General features: G+C 42.5%; 1 protein-coding gene across 2 annotated transcripts in view; it reads left to right on the top strand.

The window, feature by feature from the left end:
* Positions 1-306: 306 nt before the first annotated feature.
* The window catches only part of LOC110527782 (sodium-coupled neutral amino acid transporter 3), a 58,125-nt gene continuing 33,945 nt past the window's right edge, over positions 307-24,486 (top strand). For both annotated transcript variants that reach the window (XM_021609287.2, XM_021609288.2), the window contains exon 1: positions 307-747. The gene's annotated coding sequence lies outside the window, so the exon portion shown is untranslated. The remainder of the gene's footprint in view (positions 748-24,486) is intronic.

Raw genomic sequence — 24,486 nt, forward strand, 5'->3', positions numbered from 1 at the left:
CCGGCTTCCCTGGCATTATCACTTAAGTATCTATGAGTTGTTACTGTTAACTATAATACTTGCTACTGTGTAATTACACATGTAATAAGGATGCCTTAAAAGGAAGTGTTACCAAGAATGGTAACACAAGAGGAATCAACTCAAATACACAAGTATGGAGCAAGCCTACAGGGTGTACCAGTACCAGATCAACGTGTAGGGGTACGAGGCAATTGAGATATGTGGCCTACATGAAAGCAGGGTAAAGTGACTGACTAGGCATGGGGATAGGTAATAACAAGAGTACAATAAAGAACAGAGTAGCATAAGCATATGGTGAGTGTACAATTGTGTGTATGTTTTGTGTGCACGTGTGTGTATGTGTGTTCGTGTTACAGGCAGAACATGAAAGCAAAGTGATGAGCGAAATGAGAGCCAATTTTCCGTAGTCCACCGTCGGTATCATTTTCTCACCGGGCGCAGAGAGTGGGAAGCATGAACGAACAGTATCTAGGGAAGGAGGCGGAACTTAAACGAGCCCCACAGCTCAGCCATACAGTAGACCATGTACAAATGCAGTTAATATCTCAATCGACAATTTTCTGTTAGGCTACTACGAGAGATAATTGAGTGCGCGCGTTTACCGAAGAGCGTATACAGAGAAGAGACCTAGGAGTCAAGAAACAGAAGAGGAAAGTATCGAGATAAAGTAAATGTCTCATTAATCGCGGAATTCATTCGAAACCAGCGTGGCACTCGACTCAACTGGTAAGATTTAAGCATATTCCAGTGTTTCATATTCCTGTGACTTGTGAAATGTTCGAAAGTTTTGATCGATTGTTCCACAATTTACTAGCCAACATAATTAATACAAACTTTTTATAGCACGATAATTGCATTCATGAAATAAACCTAAGTTTATTTTGTTAAAGACAATAACAAATGTTTTAATATCCATTCCTTATTCACATGAATGAACAATTTCTTGATATCATATGTACAATTTGTCTATTTATCCTTATTGTATTTATTATGATCATCTTAATTTTCCGCGACGCGTAAATTTCACCACCATCCCGCCTTCTTCGAAGGAGTCAATTGTAAGTTAATTTCATTGTTTGTAATTTGAAGACTACAAAACACTCTCATTTTCAAACAGAATGGAAGTACTCTGAAACATCCAAAGTGGTTCTTCAATCTGAATACTGTTGTTTTTAAGTCTTGTGAAATTGAGTGTAAAAGGCACCATCAAAACACAATATATGTTAAAAAAATGTCAGACTCTGTAGCTGCTACAATCAAATGATTAAGAATTGCAAATGGTTTTTCGTCTAAATATTGATTGACGATATGGAGAATGGAATTGAATTCTCCATTCCACCCTTTTTTATGCATTATAGATTACAGTGGTGTAAAGTACTTAAGTAAAAGTCCTTTCAAGTACTAATTAAGTCGTTTTTTTGTTATCTGTACTTTACTATTTACTTTACTATACATTCCTAAAGAAAATAATGTACTTTATACTCCATACATTTTCCCTGACACCTAAAAGTACTTGTTACATTTTGAATGCTTAGCAGGACAAGAAAATGGTCCAATTCACGCACTTATAAAATCATCCATACTTCCTCTGATCTGGCGGTCATCCCTACTGCCTCTGATCTCACGAAACACAAATGCTTTGTTTATAAATTATGCCTGAGTGTTGGAAGTGTGCGTCTGGCTATTCGTAAATAAATATAAAACTAGAAAATGGTGCAGTCCAGATTGCTTAATGTAAGGAATTTGAAATGATTTATACTTTTACTTTTGATACTTAAGTACATTTTATCAATTACATTTACTTTTGATACTTAAGTATATTTAAAACCAAATATTTTTTAGACTTTTACTCAAGTAGTATTTTACTGAGTAACTTTCACTTTTACTTGAGTCATTATCTATTAACGTAACTTTACTTTTACTCAAGTATAACAATTGGGTACTTTTCCCACCATTGATAGATGAGGAACAGGAGGAGATGGAGAAGGAGCAGTGGTGTGTATTCATGCCAAAAACATAAAATAATTTACAGTGCCTCCGGAAAGTATTCAGACCCCTTGACTTTTTCCACATTTTGTTATGTTACAACCTTATTCTAAAATGTATGATTTTTGCAAAAAAAATATTTGCAAAAAAACAGAAATATCACATTTACATAAGTATTCAGACCTTCAGTACTTTGTTGAAGTACCTTTGGCAGCGATTACAACCTTGAGTCTTCTTGGGTATGACGCTACAAGCTTGGCACACTTGTATTTGGGGAGTTTCTCCCATTCTTCTCTGCAGATCCTCTCAAGCTCTGTCAGGTTGGATGGGGAGCGTTGCTGCACAGCTATTTTCAGGTCTCTCCAGAGATGTTCGATTGGGTTCAAGTCCAGGCTCTGGCTAGGCCACTCAAGGACATTCAGAGACTTGTCCCGAAGCCACTCATGTGTTATCTTGGCTATGTGCTTAGGGTCTGAGGTCTTGAGAGCGCTGGAGCAGATTTTCATCAAGGAACTCTCTGTACTTTGCTCTGTTCATCTTTCCCTCGATCTTGACTAGTCTCCCAGTCCATGCTGTTGAAAAACATCCCCACAGCATGATGTTGCCACCACCATGCTTCACCGTAGGGATGGTGTCAAGTTTTCTCCAGACGTGACACTTGGCATTCAGGCCAAAGAGTTCAATCTTTGTTTCATCAGACCAGAGAATCTTGTTTCTCATGGTCTGAGAGTCTTTAGGTGCCTTTTGGCAAACTCTGAATGTATCTCACTGGAGAAAGCATCCAAGCCAGGGAAACAGCGCCCCTTTTTCAACGCCGATACCGATTATTGGAGGACCAAAAAAGCCGATACCGATTAATCGGCCAATTTTTTTTATATTTATTTGTAATAATAACAATTACAACAATACTGAATGAACACTTATTTTAACTTAATATAATACATCAATAAAATAAATTTAGCCTCAAGTAAATAATGAAACATGTTCAATTTGGTTTAAATAATGCAAAAACAAAGTGTTGGAGAAGAAATTAAAAGGGCAATATGTGCTATGTAAGAAAGCTAACGTTTCAGTTCCTTGCTCAGAACATGAGAACATATGAAAGCTGGTGGTTCCTTTTAACATGAGTCTTCAATATTCCCAGGTAAGAAGTTTTAGGTTGTAGTTATTATAGGAATTATAGGACTATTTCCCTCTATACCATTTGTATTTCATTAACCTTGGACAATTAGATGTTCTTATAGGCACTTTAGTATTGCCAGTGTAACAGTATAGCTTCCGTCCCTCTCCTCGCTCCTCCCTGGGCTCGAACCAGAAACACAACGACAACAGCCACCATCCAAGCAGCGTTACCCATGCAGAGCAAGGGGAACAACTACTAGAAGGCTCAGAGCGAGTGACGTTTGAAACGCTATTAGCGCGCGCTAACTAGCTAGCCATTTCACTTTGGTTACACCAGCCTCATCTCGGGAGTTGATAGACTTGAAGTCATAAACAGCGCAATGCTTGACACACAACGAAGAGCTGCTGGCAAAACGCACGAAAGTGCTGTTTGAATGAATGTTTAGGCCTGTTTCTGCCTACCACCGCTCAGTCAGATACTTAGATACTTGTATGCTTGTATGCTCAGTCAGATAATATAGATAATATCTAGTTATATCATCAACCATCTGCCTAATTCTGTCTGGTCAAAAACAGTATGACATTGTTGCTGCCGGTAGCATTTAGCCTCACTTGATAACCCCCCCCCCAACATTAATAACCACTCAGCGTTGAGCTAAACTGAGTGCACTCAACTGTAAATGGGCCTGGTGTACCAAAAAAAGTGTCACCATTCCCAGCACATTAAGCCAAACGTCATTGACAGAAAAAAAATTTGAATTGTTGCATCTCGTTGTGTTGTTGTCCTCTGGTGGCTAGCTAGCTTAAATGGACTCTTTCCTAAATTTGCCATGGATGGAGATAGGGATTTGGACTTGTGGTTTTAATTAATAAAAAATCCTACATTGTGCCTCTGGCCTGAGAGGATGGAAGTAGCTAGATGTAGACTAATGTCAACCAGCTGGCCAATCGTTGCACATGAAAGGAAGTTAGGGTAGCGAGCAAGCATTTTAGCCAGGTAGACTAGGACAACAAAAACTAAAAGCATGTACTGTATGACAGTCATAGACTTTTTTGGCAACATGAAAGAGAGGGGAGGGCATTGGCGTTTCTCTATAAGTCAGGTGAGTCAACATGTTTTCTACTTACGCACACACACACACACACACACACACACACACACACACACACACACACACACACACACACACACACACACACACACACACACACACACACACACACACACACACACACAAACACACACACACACACACACACACACACACACACACACACACACACAAAGAAATCAGTACCATGGGAAGCCACATCATATCTACCTTACATTGATTGGACTAAATTGTTTTTGGAATCTTTTAGTTGTCACTGTATTAGACTAAGCATAGGTGATGATGTTCAAAAGTTGAAATGGTGCTAGTGGTGACAGCTCCTGATTTGGTTGCGAGTTGCAGTAATTCTCCGGTGTTCTAAATCAATAGTTGTTTAGCAGTCCGAATGTGTCGGAAACATTAACTTGATTGACCATGCTGTAGGTCATGTAACTGTTTGTTAAATGCTATATGCTTTGTGGACTCTCCGGTTTTGTGATAAAACAAAGGTGTGATTGAATTTATTCTGCCACTGTGACTTCTTATTGTCTCGGCCTAGGCCTGTATATCACGGTGGAAAGGCATATGAACTAACAGGTTATAGAGCAAACAACGCAATTATCACAACACGTAGGTTGTAATATGGCCATTTTCCCCTGGCTTGGCTTCCCCAGGGATTTTACCCACGCACCGCTACTGAGAAGGAGTCAAAATGGGACAGGCGGAAGCGGGAATTGAACCCCGATCGTAGGTTACATTTCATGTTGCATTTCACAGCAAAAAAATTATAATAATTCTGGGGTGAATTGAAATTGACAAAAAAAAAACATGTACTGAATGCAAGTCATTTCAATGATTTGTTCATTTCATTTGACCAAAAACATTTAAGAATAAATCCAACTTAATATGTTGCTCGAAATGTAAGTATATTTTATGAGGATAACCAAAGGATATCAAAACAACGATGAGGTCGACCCATTCCCGCTTTTCCAACTTTTAATGGTGTCAGCAAATACAGTATCCTGCAAACTTCTAGCTACTGCTGGTGTATTGAGAACTTTGCGCAACAATGTCTACCAAAATGGGTTAAACTGGCAAATGATCAGACACATAAATCCATGTTAAACATGAAAACACTCTAGAAGAAGTGATCTCATTCTGCAGTAGACAGGATTTGAAACAGCATTATAGTTTTTAGAAGATACAGTGAGAGGAAGCAACACCAAAAAAGAAAGTATCTAATTCTGTGCTGAACAGAACTCTAAACACCAAAATAGGGTTTTCAACCATTTCCGTCAGTGCTCCCAGTCCCTGGCAAGGTGTTGCACAACAGTTGATTAAGTGGTGTTACAGCACACCATGTAAGGTTTCAAAATAGCTCAGGATGTGTTTCAATACTCCCAACAAATTTAAGGTTTTGTCTCCTTCACTTTGGTGGCAGCTCAGTTGCCATTAGTTTGGTGTTACAAAGCAATTTTAACAGTGTATAACCCACCATAGCCTACTGAATATGTGAGTTTGGAAGTAAAATCCTTCACTGAATAAGACAACAAACAATGGGGAAAAAAACGAGACGGGTTTGAGTGAGAGGTCTAATTGATGTTTCCAAGTTGCCACACAACGCTCCAAAGTTCGCATAGTTCCTAATTTCAATGTACTTTTATGACTCGGAGATGAATCGTTAACTATAACGTGCAATTTGAGCTCTCCTAGCTGTGCCGTTGAGGAACTAAAGCAAAGACGCTTCTAGTAGTTTTCTTTAGAACACACCCCTGCATCCCTGCCTTTACACAATTACTGTTGTTGTTCACGCAATTCAAAAGCAGTCCATTTATACATCTCAATCTGGGTCACGTGGTCATCATTTGAAAGCTTGTTCTGTTCAACATGGCTAGCTAAATTATAAAGTAGGATTTAAACGGTGTTAGGCTTTTACTAACACCGCAAGAGAAGATGATCGTAATTTTAGTGACGCATGTGAAGTCACGAGTGCATTCAGAAGCGTTGTCCGCGGCAAGTCTTCTTCACAACACAACAAACGTACCCTGGGTTGTTCTGAACAGAATGAGGCTATGTCATCTTGTAGCTTTACATCAAGTGTAGTGATTATAAACGCATTTCGCTACACTCGCATTAACATCTGCTAACCATGTGTATGTGACAAATAGATTTGATTCGATTTGATTTGAGATGGAACTCTGTTACATTCATTATTTGATCGGGAGAAAGCCATGCGTAATACAATGAAGCGTAGCCTTCATATTGATGTAGCCTATCGAATGAAGAGAGAACACAAGATAACAAGATAGTTAAGGCGAGTCCGTTATATATATATATATATAAAATTGGTTATAGCTTAAAGGCTTCGGTTCGGCTGGCGCCTAGTGGCTAAAAAACTTGAAAATAGCAGCAATTAGTACTCATTGTCTGTCTTGAAACGCCTCAAAATAGTCTGAATGAATCTAAAATCACTCAAGAAATCTGTCATAAATCCCAAAATGAATGTGGTAATTGACACTAATGTTACACTAATGCTCGCTCCACTTAGGTTAGTTTGAGCACAGTCTGCCATGTGTCAAGTCTTCCTATTTACTGCCCTTGAGATGACCATTGAAAGGTATTTTTTTAACATAATCGGTTGATATGACATTTCAGTACATTTCAGTGTGGACCAGTAGATTTCAGTTGAAACTGATAAGTGTTTCTGGCTAGCTGGGGCACATATTTCTTTTGGTGGAGTTTGACTCTAGACCTGCATGAGTGTCCTCCATGATTTTCCGGGACAGGAGCTGGGGTGTGATGCTTTCGACTTTGGCCTTTATCTAAACACTACTAACCAACACGAGGAGTAGGGTCAGGGTTCATGAGGCTGGAGAACAGGGCAGATAAGCAGGGTCAATGATCCCCCAGCTAGGGCATGACGGATTGGATTAGATCAGTGGTCACCAACCTTTTCTGAGTCAAGATCACTTTCTGAATCCTAAAGCAGACCGCTCAGATTACATTATTTGAACAGATATAATTTAAAGAACATAAGCCTATGCAACACTAACCTATTAAAAACATTTCAAGGGCCTCCCGCGTAGGGCAGTGGTTAAGGGCGCTGTACTGCAGCACCAGCTGTGCCACCAGAGACTCTGGGTTCACGCCCAGGCTCTGTTGTAACCGGCCGCGACCGGGAGGTCCGTGGGGCGACGCACAATTGGCCTAGCGTCGTCCGGGTTAGGGAGGGGTTGGCCGGTAGGGATATCCTTGTCTCATCGCGCACCACTGCGCCCGGGCCGGGCGCAATGCGCGCTAACCAAGGTTGCCAGGGGCACGGTGTTTCCTCCGACACATTGGTGCGGCTGGCTTCTGGGTTGGATGCACGCTGTGTTAAGAAGCTGTGCGGCTTGGTTGGGTTGTGTATCGGAGGACGCATGACTTTCAACCTTCGTCTCTCCCGAGCCCGTACGGGAGTTGTAGCGATGAGACAAGATGGTAGCTACTAAACAATTGGATACCACGAAATTGGGGAGAAAACAGGAGAAAAAAAAAATTGCTGAAAAAAAATACAAATACAAATACAATAAAAAAAACTATCAATGAGGTTTGTGCAGTAGGCTCAGCCAGGTCACCCATTATACAAGTCAGTATTAGAAGTCCATCCAATTCTGAGGATATCGGGAAATTACTTGGAAATTGGCCACTAGGGGGCAACAGTGAGCGATGTTACCTTCATTCTGACCTGAGACTGTGAGAGTTTGTTGGTAGGCTTTAGGCCCAATTCATTATCACAGCATATTGGCTATGCTTGAATTGCCCTGCCAATGTTGTTCTTCTCAGACAATGTAGAAATTATTTCCAAATTGTAGGTATATGATCACACTGGTAGTAGATCATTTGTTGTATTACTTGTGAGGCACAGCTGAGTGAGACAACACCATTGAATGCCATAGCTTTCATGAAGGAAGAAATGCGAATAGTTATGACTGTATAATTCTCGTTACAGTACTGTAGTACTGATATTTTGATAAGATCATCATGATCTTCCATGTTGAAAAACGAACAAGATCGCTGCTGATGTATAAAGCAGCTCTAAAGATCCTTATTGGAGACTCACAGAGACACTCACTTGCTTTACTGGCTGCTGCTGCACAGTACATTCTGATATACAGGTAACTGCCAGAATAATAAAAACACTTAAGTAAATGAGGTATACAAAGTCTATTGAAAGCAGGTGCTTCCATACAGGTGTGGTTCCTGAGTTAATTAAGCAATTTACACAGTGGCATGCATTCATTGATGCCAGGACTTCCCAAAATATTCCATCAAATCTCAAGTGGCTGAATCTGACCAGAGAAATCATCCAAGCAGCCAAACAGCGCCCCTCAGTCTCAATATGTGTAGCCAATGTATCGGATTCTGTCTGGACCAATTAATGATAACATGTTGCCGCCGTAGCATTTGATTGATTGATGCCCGCAAGCATTTGGCCTCCCTTGATAATTTTTAAGGCAACTGTGGGTTGTCCTGGTGTAGCAAAATGCCTCCAAGGGAGGCCAGTTTGGATTTGGCTTCACACCAATCAAATCAATTACTACGCAAAAAGTCATTTTCAGAACAACGTGTCTGTTTCTGGTCTGCTTGTGTTGATGTCCTGCAGTAGCTAGCTTGCTAAATCTGCCCTTTCCTAAGCCATGGATGGAGATGGGGATTTGTACTTTGACTTAATTCTCTTTACAGGCCAATGATTATGATGACGATTCAGATCTAACCATAAATTAATGTATTGTGCCACTGGCCTGAGACGATTGAAATTCAATATGTAGCCTAGATGTAGCCTCGAATTTACATCCCATTAACATGCTTAGGGTCATGTTTAAAAATCCTGGCCAGGCCATTATTTTGTCTACCATGGCTCAAATTAAAGGTTATTTGTCACATGCTTCATTATCAACAGGTGTAGACTAACAGTGAAAGGATTACTTACGGGTCCTTTTCCAACAATGCAGAGTAAAAGAAAATATACAAAAATACAAATAAATAATAGAAATAGTGACACGAGGAATAAATAACAATAACAAATAAAAATACCATGGCTATATACAGAGAGTTCCAGCACCGAGTAACAGCTTCTATCCCAGTACCGGGGGTAGAAGCTGTTCAGGGTCCTGTTGGTTCAAAACTTGGTGCACTGATACCGCTTGCCGTGCGGTAGCAGAGAGAACAGTCTATGGCTTGGGTGGCTGGAGTCTGCCAATTCTTTGGATGACAATGCCCCGAGTGGTCTCTGAATTGTTTGATGAGCATGAAAACGATGTAAACCATCTGCCATGGCCGTCTCCATCACCAGATCTTAACCTAATCGAACACTTATGGGAGATTCTGGAGCAGCTGCCTGAGACAGCGCTTTCCACCACCATCAACAAAACACCAAATGATGGATTTTCTCATTGAAGAATGGTGTCGCAACCTTCCAATAGAGTTCCAAACACTTGTAGAATCTTTGTCAAGGCGCATTGAAGCTGTTCTGGCCCGTGGTGATCCAACGCCCTGTTAAGACACTTTATGGTGGTGTTTCCCTTATTTTGTCAATTCACTTTATGTTGGTGTTTCCCTTACTTTGTCAGTTACCTGTATCTGTCCATTAAAACACAACAACCGTCAACCAATGAGCTCACTGTAATGGATGCAGGTGTTTATTTTGACAGGGGCTTTGAATAAGGGGAGTAAATCAGAGTGTTGCGCAGTGAAAAGTCAAATAGACCGATACAGACACTGTGTGATGTTACAGAGTTGTGTATGTCAGATCTTAATTTGAGCCAGTTTGCTACTGAAAATAATCCTGCAGCCACAGGAAATGTGAAGTATTATGTGAATTATAATTAATGGCAAATTTTGTGTGTGTTGATACATTTTTCGTAAGGGAAAAACAAGTCCAACGTTTCAAGGTGTAAATGACAAACTTCGGAAGCCATTTTAAATAGACTACAAGTTTTAGATTTCCTGCATTGCAGGAAAGTTCTTCTGCAACAGGGCGATCAAATTAAGATCCTACATCTCAGTTTGTAGTGATGGGAATTTCAGTTAAAATAAATAATATTTTGACTAATTTCTTTCATTAGAGTCAATAATGCCCAGAGCACTCAGGACCCCTATCGGTGAACGATGAACTAGCCTCTCGTTCACATGTCGTTCACCATACGGAACTTATTTGATCTGTCATTTGTGATAGACTCATAAACTTGTGATTTAAATCATGTACATGTGTTCATTGCTAGGCATACAAATACGATTATTTGTAAATACATTTGAAACTACAGACCCTGTTTCGATCCCGGGCTGTATCACAACCGGCCGTGATCAGTCCGTAGGGCGGCGTACAATTGGCCCAGCGTCGTCCTGGTTAGGGTTTGGCCGGTGTAGGCCGTCATTGTAAATAGGAATTTGTTCTTAGGTGACTTGTCTAGTTAAATAAAGGTCAAATAAAGAATGACAAAATTAACAAGGTCTAGTTGTGGCCACAATTGAACTAAACTGTGAGCGACTGTTGACGGAATACATTACTTGACTGCCGCGAGGCTGATAAGCAAAGTTGTTCGCGAACTACAGTCCCCCAAAACGATTTGTTCTCGAGTTTGTTGAGCAGAGGCTGTGTATGTTTTGGTTCTACAAAGCTGCGTCCATAACATTCAATTGGCAATTAATTTAATTTATTATTGCAACATGTGATCAATTATCAGTTCTACACATGTATTTTTCTTCTTTATGCTCATGATCTATTTCCCTGCACGCATATTACAGACAGTTGGCACTTGGTGGTTGGAGCATGTCTCTGGAGCCGCTGAGCCTGGAGGAGCAGGATTAATCCTGCTGTAGGACTCATTGCGGCCGGCACCAGCAGGTCAAATGAACGGTTGAAATTGAACGAGTCCGTCAGAAAAATAAATCATGACTCCCCAGTCAGTAAAGAGTCTTTCATAAAGAATGAATCGTTCGCAAACTGCACATCACTAGTAGCTTGTGAAGTCACAAGTGTAAGCAGAGCCAATGGAGCCATCCTGACCTGGGCTCAGACCCAAAGTTGTGCCTCAAGTGTCAGAAGAAGCGAAGTAGCGCCTGGAGCCTAATTGCAAAGTGGCTCTGTGGCTAACACTCCTGTTGCCAGGCTGTTACTTAGAGCAATGTTCCCTCTATGTAACCTCTATAATGAAGTCAGCTCGGGAGGTTTATTTCTTTCATAAAAAATCTCAGCTGGGTATGTGTTTATTTCAGTGCCACTGACATTTTATTTTGTATACCAGTCCTTTCATGTAGGTTGATTACTCACTTTGCAGTAAGTTGACATTTCGCCCCTGTTGCTTCTAAGAACAATGTTCCCATGTTTTCTTCACGACTCCCTCAGGCTGAGGGATTTTCTTGTGCCTGCAAAATTGGTTTTGGCTCTATGTCCGAACCAGACCATTGAGGAGAGGGGGGATTTTGCATTACTACATGGCTTGTGTTGGCGTTGCTTAACCAGGTTTGGAAAGGAAGGGGTTAATTTGCGTAAAACCATTTTCACATGTTTTGTTTTTTTACCGAGTTTGAAAATGCTTTTGGTTGCTCTGTGTTTGCTTGGTTTTTGAGGTCGAATAGATTCAGTTGTGCAACTGACGAGGCATCCCTATTCTAGGGATATTCTTATGACGCTCAGCCTTTTTTAACCTACTGCGTGTAGACTTCACGTTCTATACAGTGTGCTGCCGCAGAGCTTTAGCCATTAGGGGGTGTATTATTACACCATTCTATCTAATGGTCTATGTAAAGTATCATGGTTTTCCATTACAGTGAGACCACTGGGTAACATATCAAATATCACCCCGGCTTCAGTACATTTCAATGGTTTCCAGCAAGCTATAACGATTGTCGCCTGACGTGGCTGAATTTGATGAGACGTGGTGTAACCGAGTGGAACAGCTGCACTTGAGATTATCAGCTCACATCTCAACGTGGACTGACTGCCCATGGCACAGAGGCACCCCATTCCCGTCGGCTCTGGCGCTAGATTCAGTCCACTTTGCTGTGCTCTTTGTGTACGTATCCCCATGCACACTTCTTTGGGTTCTCTCAGCTCACGCATCCACAATGGCGGGGGGGGGGGGGGGGGGGGGGGGGGGGGGGGGGGGGGGGCAAGCCCTGGTACTGTGAGAACGGGATGGAGGATCAAAGATGAAATGGGGGTCAAAACGTCCACAGCGCTTAAACTCAACGCTGGACCTTGAAGCCAGTTCCACTGCGTTTTTTCATTGTTCCCCTCTAGTCAGAGACTGATTTAGACCTGGGACACCAGGTGTGTGCAATTCATTATCAGGTAGAACAGAAAACCAGCCGTCTCCGGACCTCACAGGGTCAGAGTTGAGTATCCCTGGCCTACTGTTTATATTTTAATGCAGTCATCTCGGTTTTTATTTGAAGCATGTTGTTATATGTCACTTGTTTGTATCAAGTGCAAAGACATTGGAAGCTTATTTTGTACTGAAGTTATCGGCGGTCACAGAGAGAGTCTATGTATAGAGGAGATCTTCTATTTTTGTTCCGTGTATATACAGTACCAGTTAAGAGTTTGGACACACCTACTCATTCAAGGGTTTTTCTTTAATTTTTACTATTTTCTACATTGCAATGCTACATAGCGAAGACATCAAAACTATGAAATAACACATATGGAATCATGTAGTAACCAAAAAAAGTGTTGAACAAACAGATTCTTCAAAGTAGCCACCCTTTGCCTTGACAGCGTTGCACACTCTTGGCATTCTCTGAACCAGCTTCGTGAGGTAGTCACCTGGAATGCATTTCCATTAACAGATGTACCTTGTTAAAAGTTAATTTGTCAAATTTCTTTCCTTCTTAATGCATTTGAGCCAATCAGTTGTGTTGTGACAAGGTAGGGTTGGTATACAGAAGATAGCCCTATTTGGTAAAAGACCAAGTCCATATTATGGCAAGAACAACTCAAATAAGTAAAGACAAACAACAGCCCATCATTACTTTAAGACATGAAGGTCAGTCAATCAGGAAAATGTCAAGAACTTTGAAAGTTTCTGTTATGGGATTTTTATGAATAATGACTAAATGATGTATACATTTAACGTAGAACTATAACTAAACAGAATACTACTCTGTCACTGTATGAATGTATGAATCTTATTATAATCATAACACTGAATATAATATGTGTAGTTTTAGTTCTGAATTAGAACAAGGACTTTCTGTTCCTTGTTAGAAACGAATGGAGCTATCGTCAGTCCGGCTGGAATACTGTGTTCCTGACAGGACATTCTGTCCCCACCTAGGGAGGGGAGAGACCTTGGGCTTGTAGTAGATTATTTAACAGGTGGCAGACAATGTGAGAAGGTTTGTGAACTATATTGCCATAGTATCTGAGAGGAGGAGGGACATTTATGACGAAATGTGAGGTATATAGACCAATGACCAATGTACTGGAAATGATAGGGAGAACGTTCCCGTGAATAAACATTTGACTATTGTAGACTGGGCCTCTGTCTGTTTTAATTTCTATCAGTATCCTACAAATCCTGATTTAACAGACTCATTTAATTGAATTGGTTAAAGAACATGAGAACTTAATTATCCTAACAGTTTCTTCAAGTGCAGTCGCAAAAAACATCAAGCACTATGATGAAACTGGCTCTCATGAGGACCGCCACAGGAAAGGCAGACCCAGAGTTACCTCTGCTGCAGAGGATAAGTTCATTCGAGCTTCAGCTAAGAAATTGCAGCCCAAATAAACAGACACGTCTCAACATCAACTGTTCAGAGGAGACTGCATGACTCAGGCCTTCATTGTCGAATTGCTGCCAATAAACCACTGCTAAAGGACACCAATAAAAAGAAGAGACTTGTTTGGGCCAATAAACATGAGCAATGGCCATTACACCAGTGGAAATCTGTCCTTTGGTCTGATTAGTCCAAATATGAGATTTCTGCTTTGCCAATTGAGATGGTTTGGGATGAGTTGGACCGCAGAGTGAAGATAAAGCAGCCAACAAGTGCTCAGCATATGTGGGAACTCCTTCACGACTGTTGGAAAAGCATTTCAGGTGACCACCTCATGAAGCTGGTTGAGAACATCCAAAGAGTGTGCAAAGCTGTCATCAAGGCAAAGGGTTTGCAGCTTTGAAGAATCTAAAATCTAAAACATATTTGGATTTGTTTAACCCTTTTTTGCTTGTTCCCACATATGCTGAGAACTTGTTGGCTGCTTTTCCTTAACACTGCGGTCCAACTCATCCCATCTCAATTTGGTTGAGGTCGGATGAAAACACCTCTGGGAGATTCTGGAGTGGCACCTGAGACAGCGTTTTCCACCACCAACAAAACACCAAATTATGCCATTTCTTGTGGATGAATGGTGTCATATCCCTCCAATAGAGTTCCAGACACTTAAAGAGTCTATGCCAAGGTGCATTGAAGCTGTTCTGACGGCTCGTGGTGATCCAACACCCTATTAAGACACTTTATGTTGGTGTTTCCTTTATTTTTGCAGTTACTTGTATAGTGAGCATTATGTTAAAATCTCAATAAAATCGCAGTATCGAATCGCAATGCATATAGAATCGGCACCAAAGTATTGTGGTAATATCGTATTGTCCCTGGAAATTCCCAGTCCTAACACACCCACATACATTGTTGTCATCTTTGCCAAGGTGGACTGGAGATGTTCCCTTTGTGTCTAAGCGCTTAATGGACATTTGGCTTAGGATGGTGAGGAGCGAGCACCTCCAGGCTGTCTGTGCTGGTATCTTGTGGTGGCTTCTCCTGATGTACCGACACACGGACAGGGCAGGGGCATCTCCTCATCCCTCCACATGTGCCCACTGCCTGCTCCGGCTCTGTGCCAGCCCTGTTTCCCCCCCCCCCCTGGCCAACAGGTGGAGACTCTGAGTCCAAGGGAATGGAACTAAATTGACAGCATGCTACACTGATGGGTTAAGATTAAGACATCAACCAAGTCATAGAATAACAAATGGAAAAAACTAACACGCTGAAGTGTTTTCCAGACAGATGTGGCTAGGTCGACAAGGTGTTTATAGTAAGGTCAGTCACATTGAGGATGGCTATAGGATCCGCTGTACACTAATAGAGCTGACGAAAATGCTTCCTTCCAAAAACACGCCTGTTTTTACTCACCTCATCAACTTTTCAAGGGGGTTATTTTGAGTCAGATTGAGACGGCAACAAGGAACTCTCAGGTGGTTGTGTGGCTAATGGGTTACATAACAGCACCATGGAACCGTAGGTTAAAGGATGACCCTGCTGTGTAGCATGGTGTGACACGTGGTCATACCCGGTAGAATGAGATACATACTGGGGTGAGGGCAGGGGTGTGTTATAGCAAAAACAAACAACCGCCCTCCAACCACCCCCAACAGGCCCGAACCGTCCCCTGACTGTATAAGTGGATGAGGAGCATGGTGTGGAATGCACACCCCTCCTGAAGCGGATGTGGTACATGGTATGGTATGTCAGAAGGTATTGCTGGCTATTTAAGACAGCTGGGACAGGAGCTTCAAAAACACATGCAGTATTGCAGAGACAGCAGTTGATGCCTGTATCAACATAGTTTGGGGATCCTGAGTGGCGCAGCGGTCTAAGTCACTGCATCACAGTGTCACTAGGGGTGTCACTATAGACCCGGGTTCAATCTTGGGCTGTATCACAACCGGCCGTGATCGGGAGTCCCGGGCGGCGCACAATTGGCCCAGCGTCACCCGGGTTATTATTTAAGACAGCTGGGACAGGAGCTTCAAAAACACATGCAGTATTGCAGAGACAGCAGTTGATGCCTGTATCAACATAGTTTGGGGATCCTGAGTGGCGCAGCGGTCTAAGTCACTGCATCACAGTGTCACTAGGGGTGTCACTATAGACCCGGGTTCAATCTTGGGCTGTATCACAACCGGCCGTGATCGGGAGTCCCGGGCGGCGCACAATTGGCCCAGCGTCACCCGGGTTAGGGGAATGTTTGGTCGGGGTAGGCCGTCATTGTAAATAAGAATTTGTTCTTAACTGACTTGACTTCCCCCGGGTAAGTCTTACACTAAAGTATAATTCTAAACCTGCCTCAAATTAAGATAACAGGCCATTGATGGTGTGTCTTTGCTGCTTGACAGGACTAAGTCACCTAAACTTGGGCTTTTTATAGTTGTAGGCCTCAGCGGCCTGGCCCTGTCTTACTAATATGGCCTCCTCCTCTCACTCTGTTCCTCTCCCAGGGTCATCAGCAGCTGTATGGCAGGGTGCTGCTGATGTTTGTTTGTTATGCCATGTGGCTCTGTGTGTCACCAGAGCAGGTGTAAATGTTTTACAAGTCACCAGAGCAGGTCAATACTGGCAGATTAACTATGTTGACTTTAACTATGTTGACCACGGCCACTAATGGTCACCACTCACCTTCATTCCCTCCCTGCTTAACAGGAGTAAACTCAGGGATGCCATTGTAGAAGACGAGTAAGACATCTTCCAACAGAAAACGTTTTGCAACTAAAAATACATTGTCTGGGGCCTCCCGAGAGGCGCAGCGGTCTAAGGCACTGCTACGTAGTGCTAGAGACATCACTACAGACCCGGGTTCGATCCCGGACTGTGTTGCAGCCGGCCGTGACTGGGAGACCCTTAAGGCGGCGCACAATTGGCCCAGCCTCGTCCGGGTTAGGGGAGGGTTTGGCCGGCCGGGATATCCTTGTCCCATCGCGTTCTAGCAACTCCTTGTGGCCGGCCGGGTGCCTGCACGCTGACTCGTGTCGCCAGTTGTATGGTATTTCCTCTGACACTTTGGTGCGGCTGGCTTCCGGGTTAAGCGAGCAGTGTGTCAAGAAGCAGTGTGGCTTGGCAGGGTTGTGTTTCGGAGGAAGCATGGCTCTCGACCTTCGCCTCTCCCAAGTCCGTATTGGAGTTGCAGCGATGGGACAAGACTGCAACTACCAATTGTATATTACGAAATTGGGGAGAAAAAGGGATAAAAAGTACATCAACAAAAAATGGCTTATTAGACAACGTTTCCTCTGTTTGCTTTGGTTCCTAGTAAATACACTCCTGGTCTGTGTGTTGGATTGTGTTGGTTAGGGTGGGCACAGTGACACATACAGTACAGAGTAAATAAGGGGTTATAACAACCCAAGATAAATATACAAACATTGAAAGATGTGTGTGTGTCTGACTGTGTAAAGATGGAAGTGGACTCTTCTAACAAGTGGATTCTGTGAGACGTCTTACCGTTGGACCCATCTCGGTAACAAGAGGACTACAAGTAAAGGACATAGACAGGTTGTTCAGCCAGCTGCTCTATAAATACACACACACACACACACACACACACACACACACACACACACACACACACACACACACACACACACACACACACACACACACACACACACACACACACACACACACACACATAATGATTCCATGTGCGTTCATATTCTCCAGAGTGCAGAGCTTTCTGGGAACAATTCACCAAATCCAAAGGGACAACATGATTGAAATTGATTTAGAGAAGCCTATGGCAAACGCTTGAATGGTTCAGAAAATCAATTGCGATGTACTTACTAACAATGAGTCACAGAGAAAGGAACATGTTGCTTTTATAAGCCATAGTCAATGATTACGGTTGTAAAGAGTGGACGCTACTCCATTAGTACAACAGTAATAAATGCATGTACTGGGATCTTCCTGACTTAACACCCCTATCCAATCATATTGTTTTCATTTAATACAGTGTTTACGTTGGGAAATAAACTCCATACGGATTCAAATGTTTACATTGGGCCTGACAATGAGAACCGCATCTGTGTCCAGAGAGCATTGAGGAAGTGAATGAGAAGAGAAAATGAGCCAAATAAAGTATAGAGACAGGAAATGCACACGGTGGCCATACAGAGACTGGGGGCTAAAGGTGCAGAGCAAGAGAGACAGCAGTATGAGAGAGTCTCCAGAGGCCTGAGATACAGTGAAACATTCGGAAACATTCAGACAGTGACAGGTCAGATAATAAACATTGCTTTAATATTCCCATGCTCAAAATGAAAGTAATTAGAGTGTTTTTGATGTAGTGGGCTAATATTTCTTGAACTTGAACTCAACTATAATGTTATTTATGTCCCCAGGGACACTAAAGTGGCCTAGCAACTCAGCAGAAGCAATATGCTATTATTGAGGGAGATCTTCACATTCCATAGACTATTTCTCACCCACAAGGGGATAGGTACAGTCCATGTGTATTTTCTGTGTGTGTCTCTCTCTTTGTCTGTGTTCATCTGTCTAGTGGAAATTGGGTGTCGTCTTTTCTTTGACCCTGAACTGACCATCTCACGTCTTCCAAAAAGTGTGGTCTGCCAGTGTCCTAGATCATCAGCCAAGGCCATAGATAAAAAATGGGGCCTAAATAGACACTCAGCCTTCTGCTGACTCATGTGATCTTTAATAACCTTTGATAGAACAAATTCTGGATCTATCTCCTCACTGCTTGATCCAGCTCCTGCCAGGCAGCACTGCACCCCACCAAGTCAGAGAGGGAAGATGAACGATTGATCTTTTGCAACCTTTCAGATTCAAATGAATGAATGTTACATTTGAACCTTTACTCATATGTCCCTCATTTCGAAGCTGCTGAGAGATAGTCAAGGTCTCCAATGAACCTCACTGCGGCTCAGTTTCCTTATGTTAATCACATATTGTAATGTTCACTTTAAAACTGGAGTGGTGGTGGGTGATCCATTACCAGCTGTGTGGAGAGCTGCGGCTAGAGATGCTCTGCCAGGCCGGGTGACACTTGTTGTGGTGACACAATGGGGCTGCTGTCTCCACCCAGGAAGCAGCTAGATAACAACAACAGCCCATTGTCTGTGGAACGAACTCCCCCGGGGCCTCTGATCTCACAGAGGAAATTGGAAATGGGGTAAATCGGTGTCACTGAGGTCATGCAACCCAGTGGGGAGTAACTATACCATCATCGTAGAAAAGATAACTCCCGCACATAATTAAATAATTGTTATTGGTCACATGCGACGAATACAACAGGTGCAGACTTTAGCATGAAATGCTTACTTAAGAGCCCATTCCCAACAGTGCATATGTAAGTAAGACAAATATTTGCTGAATAAAAAAGGAAATAGTAGCACAATAAACTGGGATACCTAACAGGGATGTAAACAAATTTGTGCACAAAATTATTTGAGAGGAATAAGCTTTTTGTGGGTATGGAACATTTCTGGGGTCTTTTATTTCAGCTCATGAAACATGGGACCAACACTTTACATTCATATTTTTGTTCAGTATAATAAACTAAGTAGCAGCAGCATATGTGAAGAGTGTGAAAGTGTTTATATGTGTGTGTGTGCGCATAGCATCAATATGTGTGTGTGTGTGTGCGTGTGTGTGTGTGTGTGTAAGTGTATGTAGTATGTGTGTGTGTTGAGTGTTCAAAAAATTATGTTAAATAAATAAATAATAAAGGGGTCAATGTAAATAGCCCGGGTTGTCATTCGATTAACTGTTCAACAGAGGGTTTGGTTTGAACCTCGTGATCACCCTTACAAAAAATGTACCTTCATAGTACAATGAAAAAAATACAATGGTGCTATAATGTTTTTTTTAGTCACTGCCATGGCAGTAGAATACCATGGTAATGTTGCAAATAGCAAGGTATTTTCTTGCCACGTTAGTGACCAAAAAAACACAATAGTACCACTGTATTTTTTTCATTGTACTACCATGGCAGGAAAATACCATGGTATTTGCAGCAATATGTTTGTATTTTCCTAACGTGGTAGTGACCAGAAAAACGTAGGAAGATCAGGTTTAAAATAATTAGTTTATCTGGTGCTTCTCTCTTCAATTACAGTTTTCAGTTGGCTCTCTCTCTCTCTCTTCAACTGACTAGGCTACTCATATACAATTCTAAATAGCCAACATCCTAAAAACTATTTGTAAAAAGGTATTATCATCTTATATCGTAAAGAAATGCTTTGGTCTCAGGCCCTTTTTATGAACAAATCTTTATTTCATGAACATGTCTTATTAATTAATATGTTCTTGTTAATATGTTCCCCCTGTTGATGATGCTCATTATACATTAAGGTTGAACCAAAAGATTACATGTGACAAATATGAAATTAAATACAAAACAATTATGTGACATTTAATTGAATTAAAAAAAATAAATAATCCGGACCATTGACGGTCGCAGAAGGTTCCGGACCGTGGACCGTCTCAGGAGGTTCCGGTCCATGGACCGTCTCAGGAGGTTCCGGACCGTGGACCGTCGTTGGAGGTTCTGGACCGTGGACCGTTGCCGCAAGCTCTGGACTGGGAACTGTCGCCGGAAGCTCTGGACTGGGAACTGTCGCCGGAAGCTCTGGACTGGGAAACGTCGCCGGAAGCTCTGGACTGGGAAACGTCGCCGGAAGCTCTGGACTGGGAAACGTCGCCGGAAGCTCTGGACTGGGAAACGTCGCCGGAAGCGTGGTGCGTGGGGCCGGCACTGGTGGTACCGGACTGGTGACACGCACCTCAGGGCGAGCACAAGGAGCAGGCACAGGATGTACCTGACTGGGGAGGCGCACTGGAGGCCTGATGCGTGGGGCCGGTACAGGTTGTACTGGACTGGTGACACGCACCTCAGGGCGAGCACGAGGAGCAGGCACAGGACGTACTGGACTGGGGAGGTGCACTGGAGGCCTGATGCATGGGGCTGGTACAGGCGGCCCCGGACTGGTGACACGCACTTCAGGGCGAGTGCGAGGAGAAGGAACAGGACGTACTGGGCTGTGAAGGAACATCGGAGACCTGGTGTGTATAGCCTGCATCAATGGTACCGGTTCGATGACACACCTTGCACGGCATGTGCAAGGAGCTAGCACAGGACGCACTGGGCTGTGGAGGCGCACTGGAGACCTGGTGCGTAGAGCCGGCACAAATTGTACCGGAACGATGACACACTTCGCATGGCTAGTGCGAGGAGCTAGCATAGGACATACTGGGCTGTGGAGGCGTACATCTGGGCGAGTGCGAGGAACAGGCACAGGACGTACCGGACTGGCGAGGCGCACTGGAGGCCTGATGCGTGGGACCGGCACAGATTGTAGCGGACTGGTAACACGCTCCCATGTTGTCACTGGTTCACACCTCGGCTCCGCCGACCACCCCGTGTGCCCCCTCCCAATTTTTGGGGGGGCTGTCTTTTGGGCTTTCCTTGTGGCCGCGACCCCCGGCGTCGTCGCTGTTCTCCATTCTCTCCTTGCTTCTCCCGCCATGGAAGGAGATCCTGTCCTGCCAGGATTTCTTCCCAAGTCCAGGATCCCTTCCCGTCCAGAATCTCCTCCCAAGTCCATGTATCCCTCTCCTCCTGGGCACGCTGCTTGGTCCTGTTGTGATGGGATATTCTGTCTCGTTCGCTAGAATAAATGTCGGACCATGGCGCAGCGGATGTTGAGTTCCACATTATTTAATAGAAAGTGAAACTAAGCAAAGACAAAAACAAATAAATAATAAACTAACAATGAACAGTGACAACAGCGATGCTACGCGCACTTACGCAAAACAATATCCCATAAACACAGGTGGGAAAAACAGCTACTTAAATATGATCCCCAATTAGAGACAACGACTACCAGCTGCCTCTAATTGGGAATCATACACAATCACCAACATAGAAAAACAAACCTAGAACCCCACATAGAAATAATTAACTAGACTAACCCCCAGTCATGCCCTGACCTACTCTACCATAGAAAATAAGAACTCTCTATGGTCAGGACGTGACAAGCGTAATATATTTAATATGCCATAAACTATTCTTCTTTTTTTTTTTAAGTTTCACTAATTCATTTTAATTAACTTAATCATTATGACACACCCCTCACTTTTGACATTGGTTGCACTAATTACACTGTTTGTCTACATAACCTGGTTCAAGTATGCATGACATTACCCTGAGGAAGGCACAGTGATGCCGAAACGTTGGTAAATACCCATTAAATTGCTGGGAGTTTATATATGGAGTGTGCAACTTTCTTTATTTTGATAGTTTATGTTTTATCCGCCGTTAGTCAGCACCTCCACACAAATTAATGTTTCTGGGTGTGTGCCAGCTTATGTTTTTTAACATGCCATACCTCACAACAGCAAGTTACAATGTTTCCCTTTGTTTACACTCTCTGTGTGAACTTTTGTTGGAGTCTACGAGAGGCTAGCTTGACTGGAGCTAACGTTAGCGGACGTTAGCTTCTATGCTAACGGACTCTTATAAATTCATTAAACTATCAAAACATAATTTTAAAAAATTACAATAATATATTATCACTCTGCTTAACTTGGTGTTTCATATCCTATGCTTTATAACTCGCTCACTGTGAAGATAACGTTTAAAATAATAGTTTTGTCTGGTGCTTCTCTCTTCAGTTTTCAGTTGTCTCTCTCGTTCAAATGACTCCTTAGGCGTGTTCACACTGCACATTAGTCCAGGGCCAAGAGCCTCCTAAGCGAGTGTTCATACTTACACATTCTAAAGTAAGCTAGCACCATCCTTAGCTCAGGGCTAGCTGGCCCTGCTCCAGAGCAGGGTTAGCACTGACTTTTCAGGGTTAGTCCCATAAACACAGTGCCGAAATAGCCCGTGTGAAACTGGGTCAAGAACGATTATGTAATGTCTGTAATGTGTTCTGCACATTATTTTGATAAGAAAATTAATACTATTTATTCCTTCCATCTGAGGACAAAAACCAAAATACTTAAATCCGTGGAAATACTGTATATTTCACATTCTTACACATTTCTGGTTGGCAATACAGGGAACCCAAACATGAGCAAAAAACAAGACTATTAATACAGTAAGTATTACCCTTTTTTTGACAGCAACTGTTCCCTTTTTCATTGATGTTACAGACAAATGAGTGGCAGCCTAATGCCTCTTATCAGAGACGTGCCTATGCTGGTATATAAATGCATCGGTATAAAACCAACCAACCTCTTTTGACCTTGGTGGGTTTATTTATTTAATGCATTATACTGCCATTGTACCATGGTCACCATAATGAATAAAGATGGTACCATAGAATATTTTTTGGTACCATTTATCATAGTTGTGCGTTACCATGGGCTACCGAGTGTCCCAGCGGTCTAAGGCACTGCATCTCAGTGCTAGAGGTGTCACTACAGACCCTGGTTTGATTCCAGGCTGTATCACAACTGGCAGTGATTGGGAGTCTCATAGGGCGGTGCACAATTAGCCCAGCATCGTCCGGGTTAGGGTTTGGCTGGGGCAGGCCATCATTGTAAATAATAATTTGTTCTTAACTGACTTGTCTAGTTAAATAAAGGTTCAATTAAACAACAATGTAGAATGCAGGTTAAAGCTATGGTATTTCCATGATCCACATCTATACCATGGTATAAATGATGCAATACCTATTATATAGGTTCATGGAAGTACCATCATACTTTAAAGCTAAAAACATGGTACATTTCCATGATTCAGATCTTTGCATGGTACAGTGCCTTGCGAAAGTATTCGGCCCCCTTGAACTTTGCGACCTTTTGCCACATTTCAGGCTTCAAACATAAAGATATAAAACTGTATTTTTTTGTGAAGAATCAACAACAAATGGGACACAATCATGAAGTGGAACGACATTTATTGGATATTTCAAACTTTTTTAACAAATCAAAAACTGAAAAATTGGGCGTGCAAAATTATTCAGCCCCCTTAAGTTAATACTTTGTAGCGCCACCTTTTGCTGCGATTACTGCTGTAAGTCGCTTGGGGTATGTCTCTATCAGTTTTGCACATCGAGAGACTGACATTTTTTCCCATTCCTCCTTGCAAAACAGCTCGAACTCAGTGAGGTTGGATGGAGAGCATTTGTGAACATCAGTTTTCAGTTCTTTCCACAGATTCTCGAATGGATTCAGGTCTGGACTTTGACTTGGCCATTCTAACACCTGGATATGTTTAGTTTTGAACCATTCCATTGTAGATGTTGCTTTATGTTTTGGATCATTGTCTTGTTGGGAGACAAATCTTCGTCCCAGTCTCAGGTCTTTTGCAGACTCCATCAGGTTTTCTTCCAGAATGGTCCTGTATTTGGCTCCATCCAACTTCCCATCAATTTTAACCATCTTCCCTGTCCCTGCTGAAGAAAAGCAGGCCCAAACCATGATGCTGCCACCAACATGTTTGACAGTGGGGATGGTGTGTTCAGCTGTGTTGCTTTTA

The sequence above is a fragment of the Oncorhynchus mykiss genome, chromosome 7 (genome assembly GCF_013265735.2).
Source record: "Oncorhynchus mykiss isolate Arlee chromosome 7, USDA_OmykA_1.1, whole genome shotgun sequence".
NCBI classification, from domain to species: Eukaryota; Metazoa; Chordata; class Actinopteri; order Salmoniformes; family Salmonidae; genus Oncorhynchus; species Oncorhynchus mykiss.